This window comes from Mus caroli, unplaced genomic scaffold, assembly GCF_978045245.1.
Source record: "Mus caroli unplaced genomic scaffold, Mus_caroli_1 scaffold_3, whole genome shotgun sequence".
In the NCBI taxonomy this organism is placed as follows: Eukaryota; Metazoa; Chordata; class Mammalia; order Rodentia; family Muridae; genus Mus; species Mus caroli.
Window position 1 is genome coordinate 62,155,779 of NW_028227258.1, and position 10,622 is coordinate 62,166,400.

Sequence of the window (10,622 nt, forward strand, 5' to 3'; positions counted from 1 at the left end):
TCCTTTCCTTCCAGAATCTTCTTGTGTACAAGCCCTGAATGGTGTGACCAACCCAAGTTCCTACAGCGTCTTTGCAGCTGTTGATCTCACTCTTTCGTTCCTATTGGAGAAACTTCCGGTGAGCTCTAAACTAAGCCCTCTTCAGTTCTTCTGCTGACTTGTATTAAAAGTCCCATGTACTAGATGCAGGGTTCAGATCATTGATGATAATAAATAGGAAAAACATGCTCTTGGCAAAAATAACAAAAGGTAGAAGGCAGTGACCTTGTGGCAACATATCCAATCACCTAGCCAAGGGGCAACCCAAAATAATCAGCTGTTTTCACCATGTTGTTTGTATCCTCAATAATTCAGACATCTTAGAGATCTTGGGAACTCACACTGATATCACAGCAGAGCTGATTTTTCACATAGTGGTATGGATGCCATACCACAGTGAAATTAAGGCCACTGAGACATGACACTAAGTAAGCAGTTAGGAAGCAGGTCCTGGAAAGAGGCAAGTGAGGTGATATGGGCACTTGGAGACACTAGATGTTCAATGAGACTTCCATTTCATTAAGGATCCATGCCACCTAGAAAGAGGTGAGGAGGCAAGAAACTCTTCGGTTGTAATCCCTTAAGGTGTGGTGCAGCCTTTATGATCTAAAGCCATGTGTGTAGAATGTAGGAAGACGCCATGGTAGACATTCAGAAGATCAGATGATTAGGTATGGGGAGTGGATGTGAGAAGAAGGAAGTCCTCTGGTTTGGGGGAAGCAGGAGTGCACTGAGTTAAGGAACACCAACATACAGATATGGCAACTAAGCAGTTTCACACTCTGCCCCCACCCATTTATGCCCAAAGTGTTCTCATTGGGTTTGTTTTGTTTTTCTGTTTAGAAGGCCCAGCAATGTCTTTAAAGCACATGCACAAAAGCAGACTTTAAAGCACATGCACAAAATCAGCTGTCTAAGACGTCCTGGGATTTTATTGAAGGAGAAGCTGATGATGGCATCACCTACAATGACAACATGGCAGCATTTAGAAGGTCTGCTCTTTATCCTCTCCATTGTTACTCTAGGATGCATTGGTTGAAAGCTCCTGACATAGGAATAGTTCTGCCTTTAGTGAACACATAGTGGACAGGAAAATGGCAAGCTTCTTTGTTTTATCATAGGGTAGGGATGAGGGATAGGGAGTTGGGGAGAAATTTTATAGAGAGAATCTATCTTAGATCTAGTTTAAGTGACTTATCAGTTCTCTGCATTCCAGCAAATTCATTTGCTGAAAAGATGGAACAGGAACAACAGCAGTTCAGGGTGGACAAGCTACATGCAGATCTAGATAGCCTGAGCTCCCAAAAGTGTGCCTTGAAGGAGAAAAATGTAAAGGGGGTGAAAGGACTCAAGTTTTGCAGAAAAAGAATGTTAAGGGTAATGGTAGATTGATTCGGATGAGAACTGGACTTAAAAGCTAAGGGTTGGAGCATGTGCCAACAACAGCTATTTCCAAGTTTTCATGGGTTGTAAAATAATGTTTTAGATATCACTTGTGAATTACCCTACCTTCTGTAAAGCAGTATATAAATCAAATAAATTAGTTCCCTGAGGGTCAGGTATTGGGAGACATGATTGTCTTCTAGGATTTGAACTCTTTATTGCCTTGTCTTTCTTTCAGGGGATGCCTGAATTTTTCTTTCCCTGTCTAGTCATTGCTGATAAAGACTAAATTAAACACCTAAGCACTGAGAGTCAAGACATAAAAACAGTACTCTAACAGTGCAAGACAGAAGCTAAAGTGGACATTGGTTTACCAACAGTTCAAAGGGGACTGGATTAGTGGGCAAAGATACCCTGGAAAGTTGCTTTCTCCTAAGCCTGTACTGCTTATTCAGGATTAGCAAATTAATCCTAAAAAGGGTTCAGAGATCTAAATCTACTTAAATCTGCATTGTGAATTAGGGTCCCAGCTCCAGAAAGAATAGCCAAGTTGGAAAATAAGCCATCTTATTGTCTGTCTAGTGCAGAATCCGCCTCCGTCCCAGATACCTGAGAGATGTGTCAAAGATAGACACCAGGACCACAATCCAAGGGCAGGAGATCAATGCACCCATTTGCATCTCACCCACATCCTTTCATTCAATTGCCTAGGCAGATGGAGAAAAGAGCACAGCTAAAGGTATGGTTCCACTTGAAGGCTGCCTTTCCAGAAGGCCAGAAGTAAGTGAGAGTTCTCACCCAGATAAGTGGTAGGGAGCATCAGGACCTCTTACAGAAAGGTCTTAGGAACATCAGTCCTATGGGGACTAAGGGATTGCATAAGCCACAGCTGTGTGACACTGATGTAGAATGTGGAAATACTGTCCATAATGATGATCCCAGTAAAAGATGAACTATTGATAAATAGGATATGCTGAGACTTCAAGTCATTCCTTTAAAGAGAGTTGCTGACCCCCCCCTGAATCAGACCCTCTGTAGCTTCATGGGCTAGAGATGGGGCTGAATTCTGAGTCTACATTTAGGATGATGAGAAATCTTTTTCCCCCAAATCCTCACACAGGGCTTGGTAGCTGCTCTTTTCTAAGTAGTCCACTTCTCTTCTCCTTGATTGACCTTGTCTTGTGTATCAAAAAGAGTTTTGGTGGTTTTAGCTCTTTCCTAATAAACTCAATGGAGGCCTGTCTTTGTGGGCCCTGTCGAGTCTGTCCCTGTGGCCTCCACAAACATGGATAGTAACAATAATGAATGAGAAGAGATAACACTAAACATTCTTGGGAGTCCATCCTCTTGACTCCAACTTGCCTCTGTGTATGTGTGGTATGTGTTTGATGTGTGTGTATATGGTGTATGGTGTGTGTGTGTTTGTATGTCAGGTTGTGTGGTGTAGGTGTGTGTGGTATACGTGAGGGGTGTGTGTGTGTGTGTTTGTGATGTGTGTAGTGTGGGTATGTGTGGTATACGACAGGATGTATTTGTGTGTGTGTATGTATTTCCCAGAAGTTTTCTGATTTTTCCCCTTAGACTCCATGAGGCAATGAGTATGAAGTTAAAGAGACAAACAGGCATAGCTAAGTGGAAACATTAATGTCCTATATGAAGATGGTTGACTTACTGTACTAATGTATTGTCTTGTAGTGGAGTGACACAAACTTTCCTGCTGACTTGAGGCATTAACATTAATTTTTGATTAGGACAAATTCTTTGGCCATGGATGCAGCTTCACAGTGAGATCAAGGCCCTGGGCAGACAGAGTGAACTGATAAAAGTAGCCATGACATTTATCAGTACCTTTCCCATTTGACAAATAAAGAAACTAAGCCTCAAAGCAGCACAGAAAGAGAGGGGTGTGATTCATCCTTCTCATTCTCCAGCATACTTCTTCCCCCTACAGAGTAGCTTACACGGAAGAGAATGCAAACACTAACCCTCTCCATTGAACCATACCATCTCTCATGGGGAAGTAGAATGAACTCAGGCTTTCTCTCCACTCACTAGGCAACCTGTCCAGAGGCAAGGTCAGAATACTTCTGCCCTCCAAACTAGGTCATGCTCCTTGCTTTCTAGCTGCTCAGGAGGCCAACATCTGCTATGTCATCAGTGGTTATGCCAGCTATACTGTGGAAGACATTGTTGCTGCTGCCCCCTGGAGGCCTCCATTGGTTCCAACTTTATGTGCAGCCAGACTGGGACATCAACAAGCACATGGTTCATAGGCTAGAAGCCTTGGGTTTCAAAGCTTTGGTGATCACTGTAGATGTGCCTGTACTTGGCAATAGGTGAGGGAACAAGAGAAACCTGCTGGATTTGGAGGCAAACATAATGCTGAAGGATCTCTGATCCCCTGGAGAGGTGAGAGAGATATTAGACTCAATGGACATTTAATATAAGAAGCATTTAGGATAAGAAGACATGATTAGTGTCCCTCCCTCTTTTTCTCCATTCTCCTTTCATCCATCCCTCCCTTTCTCCCTCCCATCCTTCCTCCCTTCCTTTATCTTTCCCTCCCTTCCTTCCTGCTCCCTCCTCCTTCCCTCCCTTCCTCCCACTCTCTTGTCATCTTTTTTGCAAATATTTTCCCCTACCTGCCTTATTATGGCAGACACTGGAAATGTAGCAGTTAAAGAGGCTGACTTGTTTTGTTTTGTTTTGTTTTGTTTTGTTTTGTTTTGTTTTTCCTTTCTAGTGCCTCCTGGCAGGCAGAACTTATGATCAAATGCTCACTTCTCTGGAGATGCTCTGTCTGTCATCAGAGATGTTCAAGCCAGGGCTGATGTTGGGAGACAGGAGAGCCTTAGGGATGAGTTTTGTAGGAACTGGAGAGCAAACTAAAGTGTTATTCTCACACTTTCTATTTCATGATGGGTTCAGAAAGTGATACGTTTGCATAGGATGCATAGACAAACTGACTCTCTGGAGAGGACACTCACAGGTCAACTGTATAGCCAGCCAATCTAGCCAGCTGGGGCTCTAGTCTGTTACCTTGAAAACTTAAAACTCATCCAGAATCATCAGGGCTCTGCAACATATCTTTTGGAAACTTTTCAATTAAGGAACTACCATGAACACTTTCTTTATTAAATTCTGAAGATTGAAAAAGATGGCATGCCCTTGAAAGCAAAAATCAAGGCTAAGATAACAGTGTCCTTGTCAGCCATGATTCTTGGCACCTATGATTCTTATGTGTCCCTGAACATTAGAATTTAAGGAAATGTGCTGCGTACTATGAGCCAAAGCTATATAGTAGGCAAGGCCTGGCTTAAGATCTTTTTTGTTTTGGTTTTATTAGCTCATGAATATAGGACAACCATAAAATGTCACTGTGTCCTTTCACTATTTTTCTTACTCGTTTTACATACTACATACCCCACCCTTTTAAGTATAGATTCTGTCTCATCTGTCATCATGTCTATCTAGATCAAAGACATTTGATTAATGGTCAGTGAACAAGCCATAAAAAGTAGAAATTCTTCATACAGCCTTTGGGAGAGGAAGTAGCATCAGCATTGAGTGCCATTGCTTGGTTTTCATAGCTTATAAATGACAGTGCTCCAAATGCACCTCATCTTTTGAATGAATCAAGTGAGCATTCATTTGGGTCTAAGAGTCATTTTCTAATTTCCTACAGAGAAAGTCTGGACTTCCTGCTCCCACGTCTATGCCAAGTACATCTTTCTGCTGGAATGATCTCCCCTTGCTTCAGAATATAACTAGGTTGCCCATTATCCTGAAAGGGATTTTGACAAAAGAGGATGCAGAATTAGCAGTGAAGCAAAACATCCGAGGCATCATTGTTTTCAACCATGGTGGGAGGCAGCTTGATGAGGTTCCTGCTTCTGTAAGTAGAATGACGTCAGAGGGGTGTGTCCGGATGCTCTATGCCAAAGCTCCCTACTAAATCTAGTACACATTGCCCTCTGCCTTATCATGATATTTCCTATGGATCTTAAGGATGGTTAATCATGTTTGTCTGACTATTTTCCTAAACTGTATGTGTAACATGTCTACACTTTGTGACATTGCTGCAAAATAGATATATCCCTATTTGACAGTTAGGAGTATTGGAGTTTAGAGACATCAACTAATGAGTACAGATTCACAATAGACCAAGGGAGATATTTGAAAGGTATTGAAGACCCTGTCTTCTTCCAGAAGTAATCAGATTGAAGCTAATGCATCTTCATAGACTCTGGAAACTTAGTTTTCCTCTCTGACATATGCAGAAAGGAGCGGTACCTCCCATAGGCATGTAATCAGTTTTCAAAGTGGAACTGCAGGGCACAAATATTCTAGTCTGTCGTACACCAATGAATCTAATACTGAAATCTACAATAGCCTGTGGTAGCTTACAAATGTATGTCCGATCTGCAAGTCACCCATGGGGGGAAAAAAATGAGTAAAGGAGAGTGGACAAAGAGTCTTTACATGGAAACCAGTTGTTAGCTTGTCTTCATAGTCATATTTATGCTATTGTTTCTCCAAATGTTGTTCCTGCAATACTTGGCACAATTCAGCAAACAAAAGTCAAGCCTTTTATTCCTCAGTTCCTTTGGCCTCTTATGAAAAGATATCCACAAACAGAAGGAAGTGGATTTTTTTAAAAAAGAATCTCAAATTTTATCTCAATCATTGATGTTAATTTCTTGATGCTTGTTAATACAAATACATCGTTTGTGGCTTAAAATGTTCACATGTTAATATGTTTTGTAATTTCCTTCTTTTCAGTTATCCAATGTATTAAGCACATTTTTTATTTTTTAATTTCAGTATAAGTCTCTCTACTTTTTAATGGCGTGGCATGAATGGACAGTTTAATATAATGATCCCCTTGGTGTTGAGCATCTTCTTTGATTCCAGTGTTTCCTTACTTTGTTTCTTTTTGTTTAGGTTGCTTGTTTGTTGTCTGATTGTGACAAGGTCTCACCAGGTAGCCCATACCAGCTTTGGGCCTTCGATCTCCCAATCTCTGTTCTCTTAGTGTGGAAATTAGAGGCCTGTACCCCTGTATCTGTTGATTTATTTATTTATTTATTTATAACAAAGAATCAGTAACCATCCTTAAATTTAATAATTTTCGTGTTTCCTTGATTAATTCTTTAAAGGGAGATTCCAAGAGAAGCAGAAATTTCTAAGCTGTTCTCCTGTTTGGTCTAAGGCTTATGGGATGGAGTCATTTCCAGTACTCATCACTCCTCCACCAGTTCCTTGCTAGTAGAGCAGGAAGTAGACAGACAGGCCTGTCCAGAGAGAGGCTCACTCTGCTGTGTCTCTTAGTGAAAGCTCGACTGGAAGGTACAGTTATGCCTCCTTCCTAATGCAGGGGAAGATAAGGGAAACTGAGGGAACATGAGGCTGGTAAGGGGTCCTTCTCTCCCAGGATCAGGCTTACAAATCTGCCCATTGACAGAGTGAATGGGGCCTTATTGTTAATAATGGGGTTTGAATCTGCTTTCCTTATTTCTTCTCATATAATTACTTTCAACAAGTAAAAGTTTTCATACAACAAAATCAAAACCTTGGTGGAGAGAGCCTTGAGATAGTATTCCTCTCTCTTAACCCTGACTCAAACAAGAGGAACAAACCAACAAGGAAATGAGCTTAAGGACCAGAACACAGCTTTGATTTCAGCCTTATCAACACTTCGGGCTCATCCTTAACCCTGAACAAGGAATGGCCTTCACAGCTGCATCTGCAAAAGAAAGTTCTTACAACAGACGAGCAAGCCCATTCTGTCTGTTTCCATAACAAATGCTGTCACTGTGCTACAGATAGATAATCAGCATTCTCAGGGAGCTGCAGTAGATGTCCTCTCTGACCTACTAAAAAATGGACCACTCTGTACCCTAGGCTGAGTTAATTTTGACTGTTATTATTCTATTGATTTGCTTTGTAATTTTGTTAGTTTGTTGTGTGTGTGTTTTGTGTATGTGTGTGTGTGTGTGTGTGTGTGTGTGTGTGTGTGTGTGTGTGTGTGTGTATGCAGCAAGTACTTTCTACTGTGGAAACATCTCACAGGCCCTATTGGTTTCTCTGATGTAGCTATGTAATATTATGTAGCCCGGGCTGGTGCTGAGCTCCTGGTTCTCTTGGCTTCTGCTTCTGAATGAGTTTATAAGCACTACCACACTTGGCTTCTCCATTCTACTTCTAAGTCATTGTCAACTGCACTGCTGAGTGTAACTAGAGAAGTTTCTATAAATACGTTTATTTCCTCTTCATGGCATCATACATATTCCAAATGATACTTGGACATGAGTTTTCTCTAGTTATTCCATGTAAGTTATTTCAAAACACATCCAGTGCTTCCTCCATACAGACATCAAAGGACAGAGTTGTTTTCTCCCTGTTAGACTTTATTGTTGTAGTTATTATTATTATTATTATTATTATTATTATTATGCTCAGTTTGGCACAGCATTCCAATGGCTTTCTTGCCCAGTGTCAGAGTCTGAGGGCTCTATTTCAATTCCTTTCCCCCAGTTTCCTTTAGAGAAATACAGCTAATAACTAAAGTCAGCTTAGAAACATCTCTTCAGGGATCCTTATTCCTGGCTCTAGATGGGGCCTGCTGCCCTCGACAATATAGAATTGGAGGAGTCTCCTGGAGTTCAGGAAACACAAGCTTCAGTCCTCAGGAGTCTGTGGGCCTTGGGAGCAGGGCCCTGAGTTCCCTTGGATGAAAGCACAGTTGGAGATAGATATGTAAAGGTCTTGGCCTTTGCTTGAATTTCCTGGTCCTATTCAACTTTGAGAGGACATTCATCCCATGACCTTTTGAGAAAGAAAATAGGAATATCCAAAGCTGTGTGCATATTTCACTTTCAGATTGATGCTCTGAGAGAAGTGGTGGCTGCTGTCAATGGGAAAATTGAAGTGTATATGGATGGTGGGGTTCGAACCGGCAATGATGTGTTGAAGGCACTGGCCCTTGGAGCTAGGTGCATTTTTCTTGGGAGGCCAATCATTTGGGGCCTTGCCTGCAAGGTCAGATTGCTAGCATGCAGAGCTCAGGACTCATTCTCGTGGTTTTCCTAATCCATCTTCCAGTGAAGACATTTCCTCAATTTCTTGCAAAATTGTTTCAAGTCACCTCACCTTCAGGTCTCTAAAGTGTTGCACATACTTCAGAGTCCTTGACTCACCCTTTCCCCACTGGTTTCTTTTAATCTCTACGTTATTCTGATTTCATAGATTCTATCCTCCCTGAAACTGTAAAGAATGTACACATGGTATGTAACCATCTGGTGGTCCAAATGTTCTTTCAAACCTCTGTAACCCTCCCTTCTACTTTCCAGGGTGAACATGGTGTTAAGGAAGTTTTAGATATTCTAAAAGAAGAACTCCACACTTGTATGGCCCTTTCAGGTATGGGTTCTGTTTATTCCTCTGGTATGGAGCTTCAGGTGGGAAGTCTACTGACAGAAGTTGACAGTCCTTCATGTCAGTTAACACTGCCTTGGCTTGATAACTGTCCTGAAGTCAGAACAGTTATAGAAATATCCTACAAAGAGATCAAGAACTGCTCATGGACAATGGAAACCCTGTATTTTTCTCAAGGACATTGTTGGTACTAACTCAGCTCAATTTGTAGGTCACCTGAGGCTCCTGCCCTGGGTGTGAAATTTCTTACATTTCTATTTTAGGAAAAGAATCTCTCATTGGTTATATTTTGTGATGCATTTTGCTCATGTTCTGTGTGTAGCAGTAGAGTTGGCTATATCAAGTTCAGTTCCACACAGACTCTGATTAAATCCTTCCAGCCTTTTCATTACATAGGTTTTTCACTGTCTGTACTTGCTCACAGTTTTTCACACCACTTTATTACCCTGCTTCCACTTTTTTTCTTCTTTTTCAATCCCCACATGGAAGCTCAGTTTTCATCTTCATATTACATATTAATTAATATCTACTGGTCATGTAGGATCTTTCCTTTGGCAGAAACTTCCCCTGAAGGCATGTGGTATGTGGAGTACCCATTCCATCTGCTACAGTATCCGAGCCTTCTCTTTCTCCTAGACTAGAATATACTCCTTAAGTACACCTTTATCATCAGGATCAAGCTAAAAGCCAAAGAAAGCTAGTTCATGCAGTTGGATTTTTGATGCTAAAATAGAGATGTGTGTGTGTGTGTGTGTGTGTGTGTGTGTGTGTGTGTGTGTATTACAAATTTGTGTGTGAGGGTATGTGCTTCACATTTTGATGTGGCTATGCATAAACTATGAGCAACTATAAGATCATTGAGATAATTTGCAACTGAGATTACAATACACAATTGATAGAAATAACATTTATCAAGGTAAGCACAAAGGCTAAAGGCTTCCTCCTGGTGCATCATCCCAAGTCCATGGAGGAAGAGAAGTGAGCTCTGTAATAGAGAGGGGAACACAGAGAGAGAGAGAGAGAGACAGACAGACAGACAGACAGACAGACAGAGACAGACAGAGACAGACAGAGACAGACAGAGACAGACAGAGACAGACAGAGACAGACAGAGACAGACAGAGACAGACAGAGACAGACAGAGACAGAGAGACAGTGACAGACAGTGAGAGACAGAGAGACATAGAGATAGACAGAGTGTGCATGAACAGGTGTGTAGGTAAAAGGATACCTCTTGGGAGTTGGTTTCTTCAGCTACTTTGGGGTACTCAGAATTAAACCCATATATCAGATCTACAGTCAAAGACATCTTCCAGCTAAGCCTTCTCTCTTGCCTAGAAACAAGCTCATAATTGTGATAGATTTTTTCAGGCTGCCGGTCAGTTTCTGAGATCAGTCCAGACCTGATTCAGTTCTCCAGATTATAAGGACCTACTGAGATTTCCTACAAGAGAAAGACAAGCCTTCAACATGGTGTGTGATGCTGTTTTTCTTGGGTCCCATTCATACATAGAATTGAAAAAATTGAGACAGATGGAGAAAAGATAGCCTGCAGCTACCAGAGGGTTCATTTGGATGAAGGAATAACATCTAATGTTCTACAGGATAACTATAGTTAACAATTAATTGACTATGTCAAAAAGCCATGTTCTAGCAACAAAGGAAATAGTTACATCTGATGTGACATACCAGTTACCTTCATTTGCTCAGTATTACATTATACATTATTGAAATGTCATACTGTGCCATAATTATGTGCAATT

At 41.2% G+C, this 10,622-nt stretch overlaps 1 pseudogene across 1 annotated transcript; it reads left to right on the forward strand.

Annotated features, from left to right (window-relative positions):
• The first annotated feature begins 915 nt into the window (after window positions 1–915).
• LOC110291889 (2-Hydroxyacid oxidase 2-like) lies at window positions 916–10,316 on the forward strand (annotated as a pseudogene). Its single transcript, XR_015046798.1, has 7 exons — window positions 916–1,031; window positions 2,010–2,161; window positions 3,547–3,831; window positions 5,108–5,317; window positions 8,305–8,463; window positions 8,775–8,844; window positions 10,231–10,316. The product of XR_015046798.1 is annotated as a 2-Hydroxyacid oxidase 2-like (transcript).
• Window positions 10,317–10,622: the final 306 nt, after the last annotated feature.